Source organism: Hemicordylus capensis, chromosome 5, assembly GCF_027244095.1.
Source record: "Hemicordylus capensis ecotype Gifberg chromosome 5, rHemCap1.1.pri, whole genome shotgun sequence".
NCBI lineage: Eukaryota > Metazoa > Chordata > Lepidosauria > Squamata > Cordylidae > Hemicordylus > Hemicordylus capensis.
In genome coordinates, this window is record NC_069661.1 from 200,452,642 (window position 1) to 200,478,295 (window position 25,654).

General features: G+C 42.3%; 1 protein-coding gene and 1 long non-coding RNA gene across 9 annotated transcripts in view; one reads left to right on the plus strand and one right to left on the minus strand.

Annotated features, from left to right (window-relative positions):
* On the plus strand, positions 1–24,394 carry LOC128326832 (uncharacterized). The gene is made up of 3 exons (XR_008308301.1): positions 1–80; positions 14,467–14,609; positions 24,232–24,394. It is a non-coding gene; the product is annotated as an uncharacterized LOC128326832 (long non-coding RNA).
* The window catches only part of MGAT4C (MGAT4 family member C), a 586,007-nt gene that overhangs the window by 255,303 nt on the left and 305,050 nt on the right, over positions 1–25,654 (minus strand). Inside the window, exon 1 of one of the 8 annotated variants that reach the window (XM_053254496.1) lies at positions 15,502–15,551. The exons of the other annotated variants lie outside the window; for them this stretch is intronic. The gene's annotated coding sequence lies outside the window, so the exon portion shown is untranslated. Of the gene's footprint in view, positions 1–15,501; positions 15,552–25,654 lie in introns of those variants that run through there. 8 annotated transcript variants of the gene reach the window in all.

Consider the following 25,654-nt stretch of genomic DNA (forward strand, 5'->3'; position numbering starts at 1 on the left):
GGAAGGAGGAGGCAGCCAGAGTGTTCTCTGCAGCAGAAGACCCCTTGCTGCCCTGCTTAACCCAGACCAGCATTTGCCAGGTAGAGTGTGGTTACCTTCCCCCCCCCCCATATATAGGGATCTGCTTGCCATAGGGCTTGGATATGGGGGGGGGGAGGGACCGAGAAGTCTCTGAATATTTATTTTGAAACAGCTTGGAAAATTTGCTGACTTAAAAAAAACTATCTAAAAAGTCCTATAAGTGGCTTGTTTCATGGCAGAAAATTGCAAAAACTTCTGGAACAGTATTTTATTAATTTTATTTATTCATTCATTCATTTATAAATGCACTTATGTTCAAGTTGTTTTGCAACCCAGAAGGTCTGAGTGAGAACTGTGAAGCATGTGTGGTGCTTTTATTTTATTTTTCTTGTGTGTGAACTGCTCCCCAATAACTTGCAGGGACTTCAGGGTAAATCTGGCCAACATGTGAATGCAGCACCTCCATTCCAGAGGAGATGTGTCTTAAAGGGCTTTAAAAGCCTCCTGTGAAAAACCTCCTGCAATCAAACTTGACTGAATTTGTTCATAATTCTGAGAAAACAAACATAGGCTCACCCTGCATGGTTGAAAGTCTCCTTGGCTAATCTGCAGCGAGGGGCCCATTTTAATAATTCATCTTTCTAGTGTGTTCTAGGCATTAAAATTAATACAAATGTATAGTACTCAATGTATATCACTATATATTGTGACGTGTGTGTGTGTATTCAGTGAAATGTATTTGCAGGCAGCATACTTATTTTGGAATATCAGACTTAAATCCTTGGGGGCCTGGGGTGTGCGGAGGCCCTGGACTTTGGGGGGGGGGCATTTTAAAATCTTGTCTATGGGCCCACTCCAACCTTGCTACGCCCCTGCTCAGTTCAACAGGTGAATAAAGCAAATGGTGGCACTTTTAAAAGATATTTCTTTGCTCAGTCAACAGAGGATACATTCCCCACAGTACCCCACTCTAACTCTCCTCCATTTATCCCAAAATATTTTTTCTTCCTCTAATAGGTTTTCACCTAGCCTATCTCACCCCACCCCCTCTATCCCTCAAACCAGCGCACACGTGCACGCACACGCACACACACACAATCATCTTCACTAGGGATTTTTATCCACACATCCCTCATTCTACCCCATCCCACCCCACCCCACCTCACCCCCTCCCACTTCATCCCTCAGACCACCATAGTGCGTCTGGGTGTGGGTGCACATGGGTGTGCGTGTGAGCGCACACGTGTGCACACAGTATCTCCCCACAACATCCAGCAGACTATCTGTTTCTTCTCACTTGCCCCAAACATAGATGGGCCTTTATGAGGGCACATATGAATGCCCTCCCTTCAGAATTCTTAGCTGGTAGATACAACAGAATCCCAACTGAATAGAGATACTGCCTCTGTAACTCTGATGAGATTGAAACAGTTGCACATGTGATCCTGCGATGTGTCTTTTATATAGATCTTAGGTGAAGGTTCATTTACTCGCTTTTACATAATCTGCCAGGTTGGTCAGATCAATTATACACCAAATATCTGCTAATAGATGTGAATTCATCTATCATACACACAGTGGCAAAATTCTGTTGTTCTGCAATACGAGTTCATCCCACTCTGCTTGCTAATCATTAGATCCAATATACAGTTATGTTATTAATATGGCTACGTTTGAAATTTTATATTGTTTTAGATGTTGTGTGAGTGGTCAAAGACCATAATAAAGAATGACTGATGACAGTACCTCTCCACTAGATACACTTAAAAATAAAAACCACCTAGCCTTCCCAATCCCATCCTACAGCATGGACTCTCCCCCCACCTCCCTCTCTGTGCACACACACAGAATCTCATTGACAGGATCTTGGATGCAGCCTGCTTTGTTGCCTGCCTGTGTGCACACAGGAACATAGGAAGCTGCCATACACTGAGTCAGACCATTGGTCCATCTAACTCAGTATTGTCTACACAGACTGGCAGCAGCTTCTCCAAGGTTGCAGGCAGGAGAAGCCCTATCAGCCCTATCAGCCCTATCTTGGAGATGCCAGGGAGAGAACCTGGAACCTAGATGCTCTTCCTAGAGCAGCTCCATCCTCTAAGGGGAATCTTCCAGTGCTCACACATCAAGTCTCCCATTCATATGCAACCAGGGCAGGCCCTGCTTAGCTAAGGGGACCAGTAATATTTGCTACCACAAGACCAGCTCTCCTGTGTGGAGTCACCTACTGCCTCCACAAAGCCCGGGCTGGCTGCTGCCCCTCCTCTCAATTTCCCTCACAAATACAGCCACAAGTCTGCCCAGGGATGAGGACCCAGCAAGGCCCGTTGCTTATGCGACTTGTGGGGTCTCTCTCTGAGACAAGTCTCTGCTTTCTCTTCTCTCCTCCTTGTCATAAGAGCCCCTGGTGGCGCAGTGGTAAAACTGCTGCCCTGTAACCAGAAGGTTACAAGTTCGATCCTGACCAGGGGCTCAAGGTTGACTCAGCCTTCCATCCTTCCGAGGTCGGTAAAATGAGTACCCAGAATGTTGGGGGGCAATATGCTAAATCATTGTAAACCGCTTAGAGAGCTTCCAGCTATAGAGCGGTATATAAATGTAAGTGCTATTGCTATTGCTATAATCATTGCTTCTGTCAGGCCTTTCCTGCTGAACCACGAGCTAAGCCCGTGTTCCTGCTAGCTAGTGGCTACTCACTGCACTTCCAGTGCTGACTGGAGAGTAGCAGCCAGTGGGCCATATGACCTGAGCACAGCGTGCTGCAGTGCAGAAACTCCCCTCTGGCTTCCCAATGGACAACTGATGTTAGCAGCAAACCGGAGAAGAGGCAGAACTCTGGACACCCCCGCCCACAGGAAAAAAGTCCCAGACATCCCAAAGTAGTGTTCCACCTGGGGAGAATCCAGACAGATGGGAACCATAATTTGGAGAATTTCACCAGCATCACTAGTTCTATATCACCAGCTGCTGAAAATGGGTTGCACAGGAATTCCAATATCTGTTGAAAGGTTTACAATTGTCTGATGGTGAAAAAATGTTTAAAACCGAACAGCTATTTATAAGTTACATTGTGTTTTTAAAAGTCTTCTTTAGCCCTGTAGCACCTTCTCTAGTATTTTGCCCCACCAGGAACTAGTAGAAAGCATACTTAATTACTACGCCCACCTAGTTTGAATAATTCAGCAACAGTGTTTTGCATGTTGTTACAGCTCTAATGGGTCACAGACATTGCTTATGCTCCCTAGTTCTCTCACAACACCTTTTCCAGAACCCTGCTGTTTTTTTCTAATGCATTATTCAACATCTGGTGGCAATAGTTCAAAGTCACTCATTATGCAAAAATGATAATATGCCAAACATTTATAAGAATTCTTCCAAAAATGTCTTCACTCTTCCCGCTCACAAATCATAGAAAGATCATTTAGACCAGGCATCCCCAAACTGCGGCCCTCCAGATGTTGCTGAACTACAATTCCCATCACCCCCAGCTACAATGTATTGTGGCTGGGATGATGGGAATTGTAGTTCAGAAACATCTGGAGGGCCGCAGTTTGGGAATAGCGGATTTAGACATTTAATCCATAAAAACAGGATTTCTCCCCCATCCTCCAACAGATTATCTGATCTGCTAATGAAAAGTTGAGGCAGATTTGAAGATCCCTCCTTGGGCAAAACACTGGAAGGGATTTAGACATGAACATACCGGGTAACCACTGAACATTCGTAAGATTGGCTTATATTAAGATCAGTATCCCTAGATATCTCTCTTTCTATCCCTATTCAGACATTGAACTGCCTTAAGCCAGTTGGATTGCATAGTATACAAAGGAAGAAAGGAAGGAAGGAAGGAATTCAGACGTTTGTGCACATGTATACATTTTTCTGTGAATGGCTATAATTGCATTGCTTTTAAAAGTGGATCTGGATGCAGGCCCCTCAAATGCATGGTACAAATAGCATTGCTGTATCTGCATCTAACATAACATGTGAATCTGTATGTGTGTACAGATCTATACCTGTGTACAGTGTTCACATATTGCACAAGGGTTGAATATGGTGGCCAACATGTTGTGCAGCCATAGCAGGAGAATCTATGTATGTGAGGCTTGCCATGCTGCTGCAGAGTGCAGAGAGCAGGTGGGGGAAAGCAATTGTTGTGACCCTCATGGACATCTTCCTGGATGCAAAATGGGCTTTTTACAGGCATGAAAATTGTTTTCCTCTCCCCCGCCCCGCAACCACACCCACTTCAACTATGTGGCAAGACTGAACACTTTTACTCAATTACTTAGATTCTCTCTCTCTCTCTCTCACACACACACACATGTCACTGCCAAACTTATGTGAGAACAAAACCAAAGAGGAGAGCTTTTTAGTGTTGTTAAGCAGAGAGGCCACAATATTGTGCAAAATTGTCCCAATGTACCTGCATAAGTGCTCCACTCCCTTGTTCCAAAACAAATATTGGGGTAACAGATGCTTTGGAAACACATATCAATGACATCCTTGTCCTGCTATTTATCCCTCTGTCACACACTGTGTACATTCTGCTGTGTTATTTTTTCTACGTGTCCACATCAGAAAGGAAGACATATATCCTGAATCCTGTATAATTCTTTTCCCCCCTTTTTGTCAGAAACAAATAGAAAGATTAATTTTCTGGTAAAAATAGGCCACCTCTTCCATACTACACAAAATGCATCAATTTTTATCAGAGCTGTTTTTGTTCCCTGTTGAAAATGAATAAGCAAAAGGTTTTATGGCTGTGATTCTAAAAGGCTCACCTAGGCACAATTAATAATAAGGCCTGCAGAAGCTGCAATATGTATATATGATACCTTTAAATTAATAGTGGTTTAGATTGCCTCTGTGTGTGTTGTGTTTTGTTACAAAGGCTGCTGTTCCATTCTATTTGACCTTAATTAGTATAATTGATAATAGCTTTGGAGTTGCATGCCATTTTAATCATGTAGTTACATCGTTCTTGACAGAAGAAAAATGAAGTCGCAGCTGGGAGTTATCTATTAATAGTGAGGCAACAAGAAGGTAGAAGAATCAAAGCTCTTCTTTGCTGAGACTTTCAGTCTTCCACAGGATAAGTAATGAAGAACTAATGTATTTTAAAGAGGAGAGCAGTGATCTCTTCAAGGATATGAGGAACAGCAGGATTAATGTCTAGCGGGAATTGATAACATTAGAGGTGTGTGACTAGAGATGGATATGCATCTACATGAAAGTATGTTAAAAGATCATTCACACCACCAAGTATTCATTCCCTCTGGTTTCTGTTGCTTTGTACATATTACTTCTAATAGATTTTAAGGTTACAGAGAACCACTAATATTAACCAACCTGTAATATTCAGAGTAATATATTTTCTATAGTGATTTCCCCCCAATATTGAATTCTGTAATTTATGCTTAACAAAGGCATATCTTTTAGAAAGATTCCTCTAAAAATTCCAAAACGCAATCAACATTTCTATATTTGGAGAAAGGGGTTCTTGGTTCAAAATTCAGAGAAATAGTGGCCAAAAGAGGTGGCTTTCTGAAATGGGAAGAAAAATACCACGTTTAGGTGACCAGAATTCTCTTTAAACAGTCTCTTCTTGAAGGTTTCTCTGTTGACTTTAAATGTTGCTTTCACTGGGCTTCCAGTGATGCATCTTTTGCAACAAAGGAATGCTCTTGCTCACCAGGTGGGTTTTATCCATCTCTGACTGATGTAGCAAAAAGAATAGCCTGCCCATGGCACTTTCCTCACAGCATACTGGGAGAAAGAAAGATGTCAGTTTCACTGCCAATTATGGATGAAATATTATGTTTTGCTGTGTTCCTTTATGACAGAATAGCTGAGGAAGCCAGTGCTTCCTATTTTTTTATTCCAAGTAATTGCATTAATTCTTTTGAAACAATTTTTTTTTGGCTCTCAAATAAAGCTTGATCACTTGCTTTTATTTTTACCAAAAGGCAAAAAACTATTCTGAAAATAATTGCTGGATTTGCTTTTTATTGTGCTTGTGTACAGCAGGTCAATTTATGGCCTGTGAGTTAAGACAACAACGTTTTGTAGCAAACCTACCAATGAGTCCAATGTGTCAACTTGAGTGGTATGAGCTTTCATAAGCTAAAGATGTCCTTGTTGAATAAATCTATTATAGGGGAAAGTAGCTGGAGAATGGACTGAAAGTATATGACAAACCTTTGTTGGTGAAGCTAAGCAGATCTGGCACTATGACTTACCTAGGGAGGCCACCTGGAAACCATATATAAGCTACTCTAAGCCCCTTATGGGACTACAAAATGGGACTATACTAAATGTAAAGAAGACTAAATTAATGACAATGGGTACATGGGCAACCAGCCTCAGATAATGATCGACCATCAACAGTAAAGGATCCAGCAGTCAAGAAATACACCACAGACTAGAACTTGATAGGGTTGTAATGAAGGCCTTGGAAAGGATATTTAAATGCCGTGACGTGTCTAAACCTACAAAGATTAGAATCATTTGGACAATGGTTTTCCCCATGACACTCTATGCATGAGAAAGCTCGACTTTGAAGAAGCAAGATAGAAAAGGTATTGACACTTTTGAACTTTGGTGCTCGAGAAGACTTTTGAGGATATCATGGACAGCCAGGAAAACAAACAAATGGATCATAGAACAAATCAATCCAGAATTTTCACTTGAGGCACAAATGACCGGGCTCAAACTATCATACTTTGGACACATTATGTGAAGACCCAGCTCCCCTGAGAAGTCCATAATGTTGGGGAAAGCTGAAGGAAAGAGAAGAGGACGATCAGCAAGGTGGATTGACTCGATTACAACAGCAATGAATGCACCACTGAGAGACCTTAAAGGCCAAGTTGAAGACAGAGCATCTTGGAGAGAATCTATCTGTGTGGTCGCTAAGAGTCAACACTGACTTGACAGCACTTAATCAATCAATCAAGTCCTTGAAGGAAGAGCAGGTTATAAGTGTAGATAGATAGATAGATAGATAGATAAATAGATCTCAGGCATAGCAAACCAAAAATCTACAGTATTCTATAGAAAGTTATGTATTCATCTAAAATAATAATAATAAATTATTCATGTTCATATTCAGTAACATGTTACAATCACTGGCCGACTTGATATGCACCAGTAAGTCAGCAAGAGAAGGCTGAGCATATGTAAAGAGCCTTCAGTGTTCCTGCAAGTGCCAAGCAGGTGTGGAAGGGGAGTGATTTTTGCCTGTCTCCCCTCACTGAAAAAGACCTTTCCATTTTCATAAATATGTGTCTGTGGGCTATGCAGCCCTCAGGAACATATTTATACAAGTGGAAAGGTCTTTTACAGCACAGGTAGGTATGCAAAAATTGCTCCCTCTCCCACCCTGCACCTTTTCAGCTGCACAAGAATTATTCCGTGGAAGAACACTGCAGGTTCTTTGCAAACTTGAAGCCCTGACTTTCTACTGTGTATCACACCGGCCAGTGTTCTGACACTTTTCACAGAAAGTTGGTATGGTGTGGTGGCTAAGAGACCGAGGTGGAAATTTGGACTTCTCTGGTTCAAATGTTGGATCTGGTCACTAAGCAACCTTCTAAGCAACAAGCAACCATTGTTGTTAGTATTACATCAAGGTTATACATGTACAGTGCTTTTCACATGAAAAAGCACTTTATAAATGCTAGTGTTAGTTTATTATTAGTAATAACATATTTAAATTTTATTCTACTTCAAACAAGAAATATGACAAACTTTCCTATTGTTCTTTAAAATTATGAGTGTCAACCTGCTAGCACTTTTTGCAGTTTCTTCCATAAACTCTAGTTGGGGGGAGGGGAATGGTAAAGCATTGAATAGGTAGGTTAAATTCACCTGATTTTTCATTTGTGCATTTGCCTGCTTTCTATTTTGAATGATACATCTGTATGAGACGCTTGGCCCTTGGGAAAAATAAAAGGATAGAAAAACATCCTTTGGGTTCTCAATCTCCCCCCTTCCCCCCTTTTTTATCCCTGTTACTTTCAAGAAGTCAATTTGTAAAGCATCACATGACAACAAATGGCTCTCAAGACCCTAAGAAAATGCAACTATGTGGATACTCTCCATTTTCGTTATTATTTCATTCCTGTAGGTTATACTGCTCTCTTTCAGTTTGAGATTTATTTTTAGTACTAATTGGTTTATTTGATCTTGTTTTGCTGCATTTTATTGTATTCCTTTCTTGTTAATGTTAATGTTTTGGAGAGGCCATATGGAGAGAAGGTAGTACAGAAACCTGAAATCTTAAAGGAACTATTTCAATATGAAGCGAGCATAGTACTGCATTTACAGGTCCAGACAAGAAGTCTGTCAGGCCCACTAACAACGCCAGTAACCAAGCCCAAACCTGAGAGATTCACAAACAGGTCATGATGGAGAGAGTAGAGACAGGAAACAACCAAAAACACCAGAAGACCAAAGGGGAAGCCATGCCTGGTGGCTGAAAGTAATAATTTATTTGTGGATGATTCTTGCTTTGACCAATGGACTTTCTCAGAGGCAAAGAGTCTTTGTCCTATTCTGGTCTTGTGGTAGCAAGCATGACTTGTCCCCGTAGCTAAGCAGTGTCTGCCCTGGTTGCATCTGAATGGGAGACTTGATGTGTGAGCACTGCAAGATCTTCCCCTCAGGGGATGAAGCCACTCTGGGAAGAGCAGAAGGTTTCAAGTTCCCTCCCTGGCTTCTCCAAGATAGGGCTCAGAGAGATTCCTGCCTGCAGCCTTGGAGAAGCCGCTGCCAGTCTGTGAAGACAATACTGAGCTAGATACACCAATGGTCTGACTCAGTATATGGCAGTTTCCTATGTTCCTATGTTCCTATGGTACATCAGTTGATAGTTTACTCATAGGATATACAAAAAATATACATTCCTTAAAGGGGATAGAGAAAAAGCCCACACACTGGCACTCAGTAGTGGAAAGGGACAGTTGTGTAATGCAACATGGCTTCAGGATGTCTTAAGTAGTTCTTAATCAGAAGATGGTTTACAGAAAAACAGTTTGATCTGTTTCCACATGAACATTTCTTATCTGCTTTGTGTCTAATTCTTCGCTGGTATAGGAAATGTTACATTTTCCTGCAAATTTTGAAAACAGCCTCTTTTGTTCTTTCTCTCAGAGTCCTTCCATAACAATCACACAGCCAAGGAACCTGCAGTATTCTTCATGCTCTAGATATCTCTCTGTCTAAATATATTAGAGATGGATGGATGCTTCTTAACTTTTGCTTTCATTTGAAGCCATTTGTGCCTCGTGGGTTTGGGAATGGGCAACATTTGTAAACCACTCCATTCTTGCATTTGTGAAGTGATGATTGGAAGCAAATTAAGGAAAGTGCATCGTTGACTTGGCAAAGTGCATTTTATTTTGGGTTCAATTACCAAGAGGCAGCTCACAGATAAAGATTGCATTGTATGTGTACCACGAAAGGGAAACAGGATTGCAGGAACACTAGTCTTTTTAGAAATAACTATACCATTACTAGAACTACAATTTATGGTCCATAGGGAAAGAAATGCAGCTGATATATACATGATGAAAAGCACATGTCACAGAATCTATCTATCTAATCTAGAGATAAAATATATTGCTAAACTTCCTTTTGGACTGAGCCACCACAAGACAACAGGCAAGCTACTCAAATGATGATTTCTTTTTGGTTAGTCCTGTTTGGAGCCTGAAGTTTAAAATAATGGCTTACAGTTTAATAGAAAGAATTCAAAAGGAAAGGAGACAGAGAGAAAATGAAAACAAGCACATTCCAGTACCATGGTCTTTGTGTGAGGTAGTTCTGGAAGGGGAAGTGCAAAATGGCAATTGATCATCAGCCAGATTGATGATTTGGGAGGGGAGGGGGCTTGGCTCTCTCTCCTCTCTCACTTGAGGCAGCCAGCTGATTGCATTTTAAAACTTTCAAGGCAGATATTGATCTGGTCATGTTAACTCTGCACCTCTGAGGTAACAAAGCGGGTCTGATGACCTACTTTTCTCTGCCCAATCAACTGTAGAAGAGAGCAGAAGAGTGTTAACTGTGTTGTGGGATGGAAGGAGAGTTGGGGTATCTGGCTAGCCACGACCCCTGTATCAGCTCCAAAATATTGTGTTGCTGCTGTCATCATGCGTACTATAAAGGGCAATTAAGATTACACCTTTTTTTAAAAACTGACATCCAAGCAACTGGTATACTTCCCCCCACCCCCAATAGACAACACATCAATGAAGATAACACTTTGCAGACATAGCTAGACAAAATGATGGCATAAAAACATACACTGGTATATAGAGTTCTTTGAAGAAGGATAATGGGTTGCTAGAAGGGAAGGACTGTAGATTTAGATTAGTTGAGGAGTATCTGCTTTGCATGCAGAATATCCCAGGTTCAATCTCTAGCATCTCCAGGTAGGACTAATAAATTCCCATCTGAAATTTTGGAGGGCTGCCTGCTTCTGCCTGTCAGTGTGGACAATACTGAACTAAATGTACTAATGCTCTGTCTCAGTATAAGGAAGCTACCTGCTGGTGTGTTTTCAAGAATATGGGAAACTCCTATATCGGGCAGGAGCGATATAGGAAGGTGATGAAAGGCATCATCTCATACCCTGTGGGAGAAGGCAATGGTAAACCACTCCCGTATTCTTCCAAGAAAACCAATTGGCGCTGTGGTTGCCAGGAGTTGACACCAACTCAATGGCACAGCCTTTCCTTTCCTTTTACCTGTGTAGTACCCCTATGTAGAGGAGAAAATATGAGGCAGGTAATGCAAGAAAGGAAAATATATCAATAAAATAATATAATAGTACTGAAAATACTTTGTGGGGCAACCAGGAGATTCAGAGATTTCCATGCTTTCTCCATGCATTCATATGGAATCTCACAGCATTACTCATTCTATCCAATCTACTAAAACACAAGTCATCTTCATCTAACAACAAGTAAAGAATGGATGCCCGGCTTCTAGTGCCTGGAAGGTGACTGGAAAAATGGCCACCTATGGTAAAGCTGCTTAACATTATACACCACCACAGTCTAATTAACACAACCCTCCCAGGTTTCCAACAGCCATTATGTAAAGTATACAGAGGATCTCTTTAGGAAATCTAATTTTTAAAGCACAGCTTTTATATAATAGAATGCACTAGAGAAGAGCTGACAACTCTTAACTGTTGCAATGAGATTGATTATAATTAATCTCAATTAAATCTGAACAGGGCAACTTATGTCAGCATGCTTTTTGAGCAGGGATTTGACAAGTAGGATGAACAAAAGGATGGGGAACAAAAATTCAGAAAAGATGAGAACAGGGATTAATCTACTCAAAATTGCAACTGGTACACAATAAAATATTTAACTTATCTATGCACACTAAATAAAATTCTTTCTCAAGCTTGGATACTTTGCCAGCAAATGTAAACCTAAAATCTGTAATTCAGGTTCCTCAAGAGGCAAACCACATGTTCCATGCAAAAGCATATCGTGACACCTAACAGGGTTTGTAAGTGTAATGAAGCTTAAGGAAGGTGATGGAGAAGGAGGAGGAAGAGAGATGGTCTTGTGGTAGAAAGCATGAATTGTCCCCTTTGCTAAGCAGAGTCTACCCTGGTTTTCATTTGAATGGGAGACTATATATGAGCACTCTAAGATATTCCCCTTAGGAGATTGGGCTGCTCTGGGAAGAGCATCTGCGTGTGTAGACAATACTGAGCTAGATGGACCAATGGTCTGACTCAGTATAAGGCAGATTCCTATGCTCCTAATGAGGGGTCCAGAATTCTCAATCATGGGAAGGATCTTTCCCTGGTACAACATTCATCTCTGTAGACAAATGGTGCACCTGCACAGAGAGAGAGAGAGAGAGAGGTGTGGTCAATGAGCATGTCCGTGCGAAGGGTGGGAGCTGCCTGAGCACTCTCGTAGACCCTGCTTTAGGGTACAGTGTCCACAGAGCTTGTGTGGCAACTATTTTTTCGAATCAAAATCACTCTCCAAATCTGCTTTCTTCTCTGTGTGTTATGGGAAGGGTCATAGCTCAGAAGATCTGCATTTTATTTGTTAGTTTATTTAAAATAGGTATATCCCACCGCGGCTGCTCAGGACAGCTTACAATAAAAGAATAAAAACATAAAATCCATGAGAAAATAATAAAATACAATAAAGCATAATGGGTCTTCATAAAACACAGTAAACGACAGAGCAGATAATATAAGATATACCAAGTTTAACAGCAGCCAGGATTAAAACTGAATGACACCAGAACCCGATTACTGCCAGTCTTTAAGAACGTCTTTCGAAAGGAGGCTGTTTAGTTTCTTTTAAAAATGAATCAAAGAAAGAGACTGATGAAGCACTTCTGGGAACGTATTCCAAAACAGGGGGGCACTACTGAGAAAGTCCCATTTCTGGTCCCCACCAACTGGATTTGTGTCAGTGGCAGGGCCAACAGATGGTTTGATCTGATGATCAGCGGGCCCTGGCAAATTCATTTGGGTGAATACTGTCTGAAAGGTTCTCCAGTCCCAAGCCGTGAAGGGCTTTAAAGGTCAAGATCAGCACTTTGAATCTAGCCTGGAAACAAAGTGGCAACCCATGAAGCTGCCGCAGGATAGGTGATGTCAACTAGTCTCTACAAGCATCTTTGCAGCAGCATTCTGAACTAGCTGAAACTTCTGAACAGGCTTCAAAGGCAGACCCATCTAGAGTGCATTTCAGTAGTACAATCTGGATGTACCCAATGCATAAATGCTTCTCCAATAGGGTCGCAGCTGGCATACCAGCTGAAGGTGCTTTGCATGCACAAGGTCCCAGGTTCACTCCTTGCCATCATCTCCAGGTAGGATCGAGCAAGACTCCTGCCTAAAACCTTGGAGAAGCCATCGCCAGCCAATGTAGATAAAACTAAGCTAGATGGACAAATGGGCTGACTTGGTATAAAGCAGCTCCCGATGCTTCATACATACCCTCATAAACCTCTGGAATCTCATGGAGGAAGAAGCATCTTGGAGCGGAGGTTATTGGAGCAGAAAAATAGCCAGCCATGAGAGGGTTAATTAGCCCTTTTGCCCTTCTGTTTGTCTACTTAAAAGCACAGCCTCCAAAACATTTTTTTTCATTTAAAGAAATCCCCGGGGCTTTGCTATGTGTATTTGCATATAGCATGCTGTTTGCCCCTAGTAGGGATGTGCACGAGGCTCACGAGCTGTTCATGCACTCCCTTGCAGGGCACAAGGGGTACTTTTAAGATAGTAAGGAGCTCCTTACATGCTTGTCCCCGTCCTACTACTCCCCCCTCCACTGACACTCATTTTAGAAACAGACATGTGGTACTGCTTCCTGCAGCCCTGTGTGGTGTCAGCACACACATGTCCAGGGCACCTGCATGCTGGTCATTTGCGTGGTCAGCAACACAATAGTTGCAGGCGGAGGGAAAGAGACAGGGTGGGGGCAAGCAGGTAAGGAGATCCTTAAAGGTACCCTTCCCCACCCTCCAAGCTGGCTCAAACGCTGGTGTTTGAGCAGGTCTGGGGTTTGAAAAAGGAAGCACCAAACAGGCTTATGCTCATCCCTAGCCCTTAGGTAGTGAAGTTTTGGTCCCAGCAGACTTTGTTGTTTTAGTTCATTCATACAAATGTGCAAAGATAGAACAAACCTATGTGTTCTCCAGCATATATTTGATAGAGACAGCACTGTAGAGGTTTATAGTCTATGTAAAGGACTGCCATTTTATTGGGACTAGAGATAATTACACAGTTTTTGAAGTCAGCTATTCTAGAATCCAATAACTATTTTTAATAGTGTCAAATATGTAATAAAATACAAACCACAGCATAGATCCTAACAGTAACATTAATACTTAATTTGTTTTTCTAGCAATATGTTGTAAGTCTTTACAGAAATTAATTATACCCAAAGTAAGATTAAAACTGTCCATCAGCTCAATGTGGGGGGGGGGGATAGAGACAAGTTTACACTTATCTCCAGCTTAACCTAGTTTAGATAGCACACAGGACTAAGCAGAGATATAAAATTAGTGGATTATCTTTCAACAGCTTCCCTGCTGAACCAGAGGACCAACTCAAACACAAACATACACACAAAGGTGGTGGCAGCATAAAAAAACCAAAGCCATAAAAGATCCATCTCCCAACCATGCATTCTCTTCCACAGCTCATTATGGCATTTTGCTGCAACCTGTCCTTCTTTGTGTTTTTGTTTCCTTTTGCAAATACACACAAGGTGGTAAGGAAGCCATATTTTTAATTCAAGTTCCAGAGAGAATAAATTAGATTAATTTTTATTTAAACTTAGAACATGTAAGTTCTCTCCCACCCCCACCGCAGCTAATTGATACACCCTTAAGAAGACTTTGCAAGTGAGAAAAACCAAAACCTTTTCCTATTTTTTTTTTTTTAAGTTCAGATATGTCACTTGGATGGAAGGAAGTATTCTTGATTGGGTAAAAGCCGTGATGGACTGAATTCTCCCGGTTAAGATGGAAAATGGGCTTGGAAAACCATGCCATTTCCCCCCAAACTTGGAGCAGTGATTGCAGAAAAGGTTAGTAGTCACTAAGTCCCATTATTAATAATAAATAATAATTATTTTTTAATTAATAGGTTTTAAGTTTGTCATAGACAGGGAGGAGAATTGATCTTGTGGCAGCAAGCATGAATTGTCCCATTTGCTAACTAGGGCCTGCCGTGCTTTGCATTTGAATGGGAGAACACATGTGAGCACTGTAAGACGTTCCCTTTATAGGATAGGGCTGCTCTGGGAAGAGCATCTGCATGCTTACATGCAGAAGGTTTCAAGTTCCCTCTCTGGCTTCTCCAAGATAGGGCTGAGAGAGATTCCTGCCTGTACCCTTGGAGAAGCCACTGCCAGTCTGTGTAGACAATACTGAGCTAGAAGGACCAATGGTCTGACTCAGTATAAGTCAGTTTCCTATGTTCATATAGCTAGTTTCATTGATTTCTGTCATGACTAGGCTGAATACTGGGAAATACTGGACTAGGCTGAATACTAGGAAAATAATGTGCTTATGCCAAGAGCCAAATCAGCCCCTAACTCTGATGAGAGCCATTGTGGTATAGTAGTTAGAGTATTGGACTAGGCTCAGGGAGACCCAAGTTCAAATATCTGTTCAGCCTTGAAACATGCTGGGTGACTCTGGGCCAGTCACTTATCTCTCAGCCTAACCTACCTCACAGGGTTATTGTGAGGATAAACAAAACCATATGCACTGTTCTGGGCTCCTTGAAGGAAGTGCAGGATATAAATATGAATATAAATCATGCCATCAGAGCAATGGGGCCCAATCCCTTTCCCTGCCACCCCTGGTAGGTCTCCACACTTCCTTCTTCTTGTTGTTAACTCACCTGCCTGCCCCCTTCTTCTTTCCAATACTCCCCCCTTCCATGCTTCTCCCCCCCCACACACACACACTTACCAGACTTGCTACTTGTGGTGACAGAACAGAGGTAGGGAGCAGATGCTCTCCTCCACTCCCCTCTCTGGTGCTCGGAATGCTGCTATGGCTATGAAACAGATGCCAGGAGCACTGATCGTGTATTTTCCTCAGAGCTATTAACAGGAGGAAGATTACATTTCTTCTCTGGCTCAGATTAAAATCTGAACTAGAGAAGAAGTTTTTAGGCTTTAACGCTTGCCTCTTATTTGAGGAAGGCTTTACGAGCTGCTGACTTTGGCAACATCACTAGGCAGAAGCGATAAAGAGGAAAATCTATTTTAAATGGTATGCTTATGCTAAATGAATATGAAGTTTATAAGAGATATTCCACAAATCAGTCCCCAAGGATCTGTGGAACAAAAGCCAAGCATGATTTTCCCCTTCTCGGAAATCTCACTAGCTGGCTGTGAGCTCTGGAGAAAGTCCTTCTTTGTTCTATCTGGCAGCATAATAGAAGTTTCCTGCACTAGTTCACACTATTTCCACTATGACCCCTGACTGGTGTCCAGCAGGAAAAGTGAAAGTTCAACTTTGCTGCATATTCAAAGTGAAGCAGGTAGGAGCAATCAAGTGGCTAGAATGGATAACTTTAGTCCTACTAAAACTAGCAGAATTAGAAGAAAAGGAGGTTTACACTTGTGATGATTCACTAAATGTTGGGGGTCAGCATAAATGTCTGGGACAGAGAATCTTCTGAATGGTGAGAACATTTGACAAGTAAACCAATTGCCTAACAGGGTGATGGTCTTTCTGTCACTGGAGGTCAGAGGCTGAATGAGGATGCTCTGTTGAGGATGCTCTGGCTCTGAGTTTCCTACATTGAATCGGGGGTCATACTAAATGACCCAAAGGGCTACCACCAACTCTGTGATCCTATTACAGGAGGGTCTCATTATCCATGGATCATGGTTTCTAGTATCTGCAGATGGGTCTTAGAGACCCAGTTTCTTTATCCACGGTACTACAATTAGGCAATGTTCACCTATCCGCTGTTCCTGGGTCACCTGAAGGGACTTCTGGTGTCACTTCTGGTGTCACTTCCAGCAGTATTTCTGATCCGGAAGCAGCATGGATTCATTTTGTGACTCGTGTTTACACACACACCCCAGAAAAACCCCAACCTCAAAAATGGACAAAAAATTGGCTAAGGGGGAGAATGGAGAGCTGCAAAGCCAAGTACGGTGCTGTACTCCTTTTATTTCGACATCCCTCCTGCATTTTTCATGATTTTTGGTGATTTTTTTTAATTGCACAGGAACCTAACCCCTAGATTCCCATGGAGCTAAGGTTTCATTATTCGTGGTTTCCAAATTTCTGATTGTAGGTGAGAACGTAACCTGTGAATAATGAGGGCCTCCTGTATTCTCGATCCTTACCTATTAAGGTGTTTGAATAACCAAATTGCCCCAAACCACCACTGAAAGTGGCGTATTGGGGATATAGAGTTCCAATGCACCAATACACACAGTCCCTAAGGCACCTATCACAGAAGGGTGGCTAATATATTATCCTAAACCTCTTGCTCCTTGTAACCACTTGTTCAATATCAACCCCTTTTGGACTCAGTGCACAAGATTGTTTACAGAAACCACATTATGGAATTTAGAAAAGAACATCAAAGCAATATGAGAGAATTCTTAAGGAATATATTACCAAGAAGGTCCATGTCAACTATCTGAACAGGCAATAGGGGTTTTTATTACCAACTATTCTTTAAATAATTTATTTCTTCATGCACATAAAGGAACCTTTTCTCTCAGGAGAGGTGCTTGCATTTCTGATGAGTTGCCTTTTCACAAAATTCCTAAAAGTGCTTCTTTATCAGTCACAGAAGAAGAAGAGCTTGGAGTTGCTTCTAGCTAAACTGTAAGAGGAAAGCAGAGTGGGGCAACCTCTGTGTCTTCCTATCGTGTGCCCAGAATCAGATTTAGACTGGCTCACAGCCAGAGACAAATATAGGGAAGATGATCTAAGAAGAAAGGTCAAGAATACAAGAAGGAGAATAGGGGAGAAACTAATAGAAATAGGATAATGAAACTTTAAAAAACAAAAACAAAACCTGAACTATCTGGAATGACAGTATAGGATGGCAAGAAAGCAAGTGTGAATCTGAAGACATGGAGGCTATTCACACACATAAGAGCCCCTGGTGGCGCAGTGGTAAAACTGCTGCCCTGTAACCAGAAGGTTACAAGTTCGATCCTGACCAGGGGCTCAAGGCTGACTCAGCCTTCCATCCTTCCGAGGTCGGTAAAATGAGTACCCAGAATGTTGGGGGCAATATGCTAAATCATTGTAAACCGCTTAGAGAGCTCCGGCTATAGAGCGGTATATAAATGTAAGTGCTATTGCTATGTGGAGGGAACCAGGCTAAGGGAGCCCAGCCCAGTTTCCCCCGCATGTGTGAACCTGTGGTTCACTGTGCAGCTCCCGGCGGTTAGCTCACTTAATTGCCCCCCCCAACAAAGTTAGCGAAGCGAGCCTATAAAAATTAATATCAAACCAAGGAAATATGAAGGGACAGTGAAGGAAATATGAAACCTAACCCAGGCTAGTGCAGCCCAGGGTGTGTGAAGTGCTGGGAGCGAGGTTGCTTCTAGCACTTCACCTGTGCCAAACCCCACTTACAAACCCAGCATGTAGCTGAGGTTAAGCAAACCTGTGGTTCACTTAAACTTGACTGGTGATTGCCTGGGCAATCACTGTGGGTTATATGACTTCCCCCTGGCCCACCACCATTTCCAGCAGTGAGCCGGGGCAGGAGGGGGAAGGAGCAGCCATGTTGAGTGCAGCAGCTGCTCTAGAGCAGCCACAGTACTCATGCCCCGGGGCACCCGGGGTGCGGGAGGGGGGAAGTCCTCCCACTCTCAGCATCTCCATTCGCTGCACTGCCACTCTTATGGGCATGTGGTGGGGCGGAGGGGAGGACGGTGGCTGCTCACCTCTCAGGGAAGGAATAATAATAATAATAATAATAATAATAATAATAATAATTATTATTATTATTATTATTATTATTATTATTATTAGACAAACTCCTGCCTTCCCCTCAGCCCACCTTCCCACCCCAATGGAGTTGTGTACACGACCTCATGGTCTTGCATGCCTCCAATTAAATCTAAGCTATAGTTAAAGGGAGGAGAAATCACTGGATGTTACACCAGTAAAAGTAAATACCAAAAAAAAAAAAAAAAAAAGATACGGCAGAAATGAAAGGAGGAGGAGAAGTCTTTAGGTGAAGCTAGATTTGACCTGATGCTTTTTCAAGAACAAATCTCTACTAGAGCTTAAGTGAAAATGGCTTCTCCAGAGATGTGCAATAAGATCAAACAAATTTAATCCATTAATGTATTTTTCATGATTTTCAATGCCCTTTCGCGCACTTAGCCTGCAATCTAAGATGAAAGGTCAACAATACCAGGGAAGAAAGAGTACCCAGAAGACATGCCGGAATACCTGTTAGCAGCAACAGGAAAATCTTGTAATTTCTCTGTTAAAATTGTAGCTCGTTACATTGTCTTGGCACTGTGGCACTACGTTCTATCCTAAACATTTGTTTTCTCATGGAAGTCTTTAAGAGAGAATCTTCTGCCTGTGTTGTAAAATTATCTTAGAAATAATACTTAATTTCTCATTAGTGGCCCCACTGGACTCATAGATTTACTATGGTTCCTTCATTCATTAAGCTTTCCACAGTTACATAGGACCATAGAATGCTGCCTTATACCAAGTCAGACCATTGGTCTATCTAGCTCAGTATTGTCTACACAGACTGGCAACGGCTTCTCTAAGGTTACAGGCAGGAATCGCTCCCAGCCTTATCTGGAGATGCCAGGGAGGGAACTTGGAACCTTCTGCATGTAAGCAGGCTTATACTCTTCCTGGAGCAACTTCATCACCTAAAGAGGATATCATACAATACTCACACTTGTGGTCTCCCATTCAAATGCAAACCAGGGCAGACCCTGCTTGGCAAATGGAACATTTCATGCTTGCTACCACAAGACCAGCTCTGTTAAGTTGAAGAGAAATAAGACATATCCAGCTACTCAGGGAAATTATCACCACATCCCAGCCTTGTGCTTGGAGTGGTGGTTGTATCTCACCCAACATTGGAGGAAGCCTTGAACCTGCAGAGGCTTGGATGGGCATTTGACAGGGGCCATGGCCAGCTGAGCACTTCAAGGAGCACTTCCTTAATGGAAGTTGATGCCTCAGTCTTCATTAGTATGGCTCCCTTCCCTCCCAGCCAGGGCACAGAATGGGATTCTGTAGCCATCTTTTTGAGGGACCAAGTAGAACATTTTTTGCTGTCAGCCAAATTGACAGCAAATCTACTCCATTCTGTCCAATCTTTCTGTAGTTGGGTAATTAGGACTAGCTTGTGCATTTCGATAGAGGTACAAAATGTTTTGTGCCCAAAAATGTCAATTTCGGAGGTTTTGTAACCAAAACAAAATCAAGGATTAAAAAACAGAGATTTTTGTTTCCAAATTGAAATGACTGTGTTTTGGGCAGAATGCTTTGTTCCTCGGAAAAGCATTGCAATTCAAATTGACTTCTCTGACTCTCTCCGCTCCAGCTGAGGCACTGAGTGATTAACAGAAGATAAGATATGCAAAAAGCTGTTGAGCACAAATGGTTTAGTTAAGTGTTGTATTCAGTGTGACTGAAATGCAAACTGACCTTGCAAAGCGATTTGGAAGACAGCATTTTGAGACAGAAATACCCAAATATCTTTGGGAGCTCAATGCAATTCCAAAGCTCTTGCTAAAAGCCATGGTATTAATTGTGTGGGGAAGGATTTCGAGCAGCTGGTCAGGAAAATTCTGAAATTACACACGTTTTTCTTTCCAAAGGTTTAGAAAGAATCTCTTGACTTGTTCAGGGGTCTTTTGAAGAGCTATTTTGTTTTTCTTCTGATTTTTATGAGTTATAGTGGTGTCTAAGTTTTGATGCCCAAGTTGAGCAGTCTAATGTGATTTAGGCCACAATGTAATTTGGTGGGACATGATGTCTAAGCCAGTGGTTCACAACTTTTGCCAGTGCAGGGACAGGTCATCCACATGGGACTACAGGAGACAAAAGAAGCGGGGTGGGGAAAACACCTGTCAATCTATTGACATCCCCAGGAATCTTAGTTGCTTCTCTCTTTCTTGTAACCATGATCCATGGTTTTGCACTTTCTTAAATACAGTGATGATAAATCTCAACAATTCTGAACAGTAGGCTGATTTGTTTGGGCTATAGCTCACTCCACTTCAGTTAAATGAACATTTGAAGCTGTTCCATAGTACCAAGGCAGTTCACTGGTCTATCTTGCTATCTCAAATGACCTGTGGTCACTGTTCCATGGGGAGGGAGTGTTTTTATTGAAAGATTGCTTGAATCCACAAATGGGTTGTGCTGCTGTGCTAGTGCCACAGGGACAGGCTCCCACCCACTGCAAAATTCTCAAATAACTGTGCCAAAAAATTCAGTGTCGTTGTTGTTCATCATTCTCTTCACTCTTTCAATTTGTTTATGTGGGGCTTCAGGGGCAAAACAGGGGTTGGGTGGCAGTGCTCCAATGGTGGTGCACCCAGATTCCAAACAGGGCAAAGGGGTGATTTCTTAGGGATTTTTGCGGTTTACGCATCTTTAAGATTTTTTCCCATAGGGAATAATGGAGGTTTCAGCAGCCCCATAACTCCACCTGAGGGGCACTGGGATGGCCCAAGGTGAGTGGTGGTGTAGTGCACAGAGGGTGCCAACCACCCCCCTGGATTGCTAACCCATTGGGGTGCTGGGCTTTGTTGTTTCTGAGGTGTTCTGTTTAGATTCTCTGGTAGCAAATGAGATTTTTAATGAAAAATCATGAATCCACTTTCATATGCTACTAGAGAATCTACTCTCGGAACACCTCTAGAACAACAAAACCCTGTACTTCATGGGTTGGCAACCCATGTGGGTGGTTGGCACCCTATGTGCACTACACCACCACTTGCTCTGGGCCACCCTAGTGCCCCTCAAGTGGAGTTATGGGACTGCAGGAACTTCCATTATACCCTACGAGGAAAATCTGAAAGACACGTAACTTCATCAATTCTTTAAAAATCAGCCCTTTGCCAAATTCCTCTGAAAAAATTGTGGTAGCTTCCTTGCACCAACTGGGCACTACCACCAACCACACTCCACTCTGGGCCACCCTTTCCCCCAACCCTGCGTGAAGCTATATTTTTCCTGAAACCTCCATCATACCCTATGGAGAAAATCTGAAAGACGCACAGACTTCAAAAATTAACCAAAAATTAGCAGTTTGCCCAATTCCTTTGAAATTTTTGTGGTAGCTTCCACTCATTGGGCACTATAACCCCCACCCACTCTTTTGACCACATGACCCATTTTTAAATCTGAATTAATTCAGATTCAGATTAATTCGGATACAAAACAAAGCTGGGGTGATTCGGAAGGCTTAATTTTGGACAAAATACAAAATGGGGTTGATTCGGATTTGGTACAAATAAAAACAGAAAAAATACAAAACGCACAACCCTAATTAGGACACTGCGGGCAGGTTCAGTGTGTGCCAGGAGTAGATGCAGGGTTGATTGTTTGGTGCACCCCCTTGGCCTGGTTTGAGAAGTTGGGGTAGTGCCCAACTATCACCAAGGAGACTTGGTGGCATGAGGGCTATGACTGAAACTCATCCCTGCTTTGGGGCTCCACCATTCTCAAAAGCTAAATGGCTTGGGAAGGTGAGGCACTCAAAGTGGCCTGACCCCTTTGGGGTTAGCAAAAAGGAATGGGGAGGTGTGATCCACTGTTCTGAGCCCAGGAGTGATAGCTCTTATATGTTGGGTGGAGGGGGGAAGGATGCTTCTGTCTGACCTCTGGCCTAAGGCACTGATGGAGGGATAGAGAATTTTACCTACTGCAGTTGCACTGATCCTAATATTCATGAAGTAGTAGTCCTTTCTGCCATATTGTGGCTCAACATCTTTGTTGCCTTGTGTCTTCTGGTGTGGGAGGAAAGTCCTCATCACACTTTAGATCTAAGATGCGTTGCTTAGTATGCAGGACAGAGCAATCCAGAGCCTTCTTCACTACAAAGCCAGAGCACTGCAATTCAATTCAACTAGCTGAAATGACTACAAAGGCCATTGTGCCATAAGAAAAAAAGTAACTATTCCACCTGAGTAAATTGAGCTACAATAAATTGTAGCTGAGAGTGATGGCAGTTGTAATTCAGCAACATCTGGAGTACCACAGGTTGGGAACCTCTATACTAGCAAGGGTAGACAACCTTGGTTGTTTGGGGGTGATGGGAATGATGGCTGGGGATGATGGGAATTGTAGTTCAACAACAGCTGGAGAGCCAGGGTTGCCTTCCCCTGCACTAGATGGACCAACAGGTCTGACTCACTATAAGGCAGCTTAATCTGTTCAAAATTTGATGTTTAATCATAAGAGTTGCAAATCACCATCTGGTTCCTGCGGTCTCCAAGTACAAGGGTCCTTTATACATATTCCCTGTACTGTATTGTCATGAACATCACACATCTATTAACCTCAAAAACAGGGGCATGTCTAACACATAGATATTTAGATCACAGCATATTACAGACTGCAAATAAAGAAACAGGAAAGGTTGCAGAATATCGCTACACATGAACATGCAAAGGGAAACAGAAACCTACCCTCATCTGTCACAAATTGACTGCCACAAGTTCAAATATATTCAAAGCCACTTTTAGTAATGACCTTGGCCCCCTTTAGAAGCCAAATGCATGTCTGCTAACAACTCAATGGAAGAAAGGTACTTCTTTTGAGAGCAACAAGCCATTATTCAGGGTTTGCATGCAATCAAATAATTAACAGCAAATTGGGTAATTTGCATAAACTACTCTACCAGCTCAATAAAAGGAGTTCACTAGACTGAATTGTGGCACCAACTTTTATTTAATGACTTTTAAAACTGAAGTAGCATGTAATGCATCCAATAAATTTTAATATGTTGTTTTTTGCTTAAAAGCAAGCCAAAAGAAACCAATTAATTGATCTCCCTGATTTTCACATTTTCATGTATAAGTACACTAAATATTTATTTATAATTGAATCCAGCCATTGTACTACTTAGAGGACACACAGAGCCAGGTTAAAGTTGGTGAGGATGGAGGTCATACATACTTTTGCCCATCACTCAAGGTCTGACAGCCTCTTCCTCCCCCATGGTGCGCATATACTGATCTCCCAAAACCAAGACCATAATTGCTTCAGACCACAATGTTCAAAAATCAGTTTGAAAAAGATTAGAAGGAAAAATGCATGAATATTTGTGACATAGGGAAGAAAAAATACTAATCACAGTACATAGGAACATAGGAAGCTGCCATATACTGAGTCAGACCATTGGTCCATCTAGTTCAGTATTGTCTACAGACTGGCAGCGGCTTTTCCAAGGTTGCAGGCAGGAATCTCTCTCAGCCCTATCTTGGAGATGCTAGGGAGCAAACTTGGAACCTTCCCAGAGCGGCTTCATCCCCTATGGGGAATATTTTACAGTAGGAATGTGCATGGAACTGGCTGGCCCAGTTCAGTGTGAGTGCAAACTGCATTCAAACCCTACTGGGCCAGTTTGGTCTGGCACCCTGGCGAACCCCCTCGAGTTTGGTTTGGTTCAAGGGGGTTTGTGGAAGTTTAAATCTTTTTTTTTAATTACCTTTGCAGCCCTCCGTGGGGTTCCTGGGCCACACAGAGGCCTATCTCACAGGCTCCCAGCCTCCAACATGGCCGCCACCCTGCCGAAAGAAGGCTGAAAACTGGCCAAACTGGCTCTTGGGGAGGCATATAGAAGGCCGAGGGGGAGAGGAGGAACCCCCATGTACCCTCCCACCAACTTCAGGAACCTCGCAGAGGGCTGCAAAGGTTAAAAAAATTGTTAAGACTTTAAATGTTCGTTAACCCCCCAAACTGTGTGTGTGGGGGGGGGGTTTGGTCTGAGGTCAGACCGAATGGCGGGGGGGCGGGGCGGTTTGGTTCAATCCCAAATGGTCATACTGAACTGGTTCGACCTCGAAGAAGTTCAGGGTTGAACCTGTTTGCACATCCCTATCTTACAGTGCTCACACATCAAGTCTCCTATTCATATGCAACCATGGCAGACCTTGCTTAGCTAAGGGGACAAGTCATGCTTGGTAACAAGACCAGCTCTCCTGTCTCTAAGCAGCTATGGGAGAGGTACATATTTATTTATTTAAAAGCTGTATACCACCACCACCCAACTAAAAATTCACAACAGATCACAACAATCAGTTAAAAACAATGCAAGCAAAGTGTGCCATCAAGTTGATTTCAACTCCTGGCGCCCACAGAGCCCTCTGGTTTCCTTTGGTAGAATATAGGAGGGTTTACCATTGCCTCCTCCCTCACAGTATGAGATTATGCCTTTCATCTTCCTATATCACTGCTGCCCGATATAGAGAACAGATATATAGAATCCAGCAGCGATTCAAATCAGCAACCTTCTGCTTGTTAGTCAAGCATTTCCCCACTGCACCACTTAAGGTGGTTAAAAAGAATGTACAATACCATTAAAAAAACTAAAAAAACCCCAGCCAACATCCTGATTAAAAAGTCAACAGTAATTCGCTGACATCCTGATTAAATTGCTGAATGAAAGTACCACCAAAATGACTTACTACTATTATTTATATAGTGCTTTACAAAAACAAAAAATTTTCAAACCTTTTAAAGAGGTTGCGACTAGCTTGTCCTATTAATTTCAGTGGGACATCCACTGAGTGATGAGCCAGTGTGGTGTAGTGGTTAGAGTGCTGGACTAGAACCGGGGAGACCCGAGTTCAAATCCCCATTCAGCCATGAAACTAGCTAGGTGACTCTGGGCCAGTCACTTCTCTCTCAGCCTAACCTACTTCACAGGGATGCTGTGAAAGAGAAACTCAAGTTTCTAGTACACCGCTCTGGGCTCCTTGGAGGAAGAGCGGGATATAAATGTAAAAATCATCATCATCATCAAGATGTCAGCTATTAAAAACAGTTCAAAAAGGGCACATAAAACACATCATGTATAATGGCCTGTAAGAAAAGAGATATCTTCAACTGGCACCAAAATGCTAACAAAGCAGAGAGA